Genomic DNA, 592 nt, shown 5'->3' with positions numbered 1-592 from the left:
TATTAATAATTAGTAAGCTAGTTGTTAGATTTAGGTATTGGGCAGGATTACACTCTAAACCCGGTTAAGTCGAGTTTACTATAAAAACTTGAGGAAACTGGTCGCTCTAAGAAAACATAAGTAATATTTCCTTGAAACCTTGTCTTAGTTTAGCTACTCACTGACTCCCAGAGTGCACTGAGGCAGAATAAATTATGCAATTGCTTTGTTTTACAGTTTTTTTTTTTATTAGCAAAAATAATTTGCTGTCTTGTGTCAGTAGTAGCACAACACAAAGAGCAAATGAAATGGTTACGCAATTCATAGAAATAAATCAAATGTAATCATTACCACTGTTGTGATTGGTGTGCTGAATGATGAAGTCAGCATGTGACTTCAGCATATAACACAATTATTATATCACATATACATCGATATTATATCAGTTATAAATTAAAAGGTTTATGAAAGTGGTTTATGAAAAACATTGACAGTATAAAAGATCATTAATATACACAATAATAGAAAAATAACTATATAATAAATTAACTGAAACATAGGTCACCTTCTAAAAGCAACCTATATTTATTAGCTTTCTTCCTTTGAAACCAAA

Source organism: Puntigrus tetrazona, chromosome 24 (genome assembly GCF_018831695.1).
Source record: "Puntigrus tetrazona isolate hp1 chromosome 24, ASM1883169v1, whole genome shotgun sequence".
Taxonomy (NCBI): Eukaryota; Metazoa; Chordata; class Actinopteri; order Cypriniformes; family Cyprinidae; genus Puntigrus; species Puntigrus tetrazona.
This window is presented reverse-complemented; position numbering follows the sequence as displayed.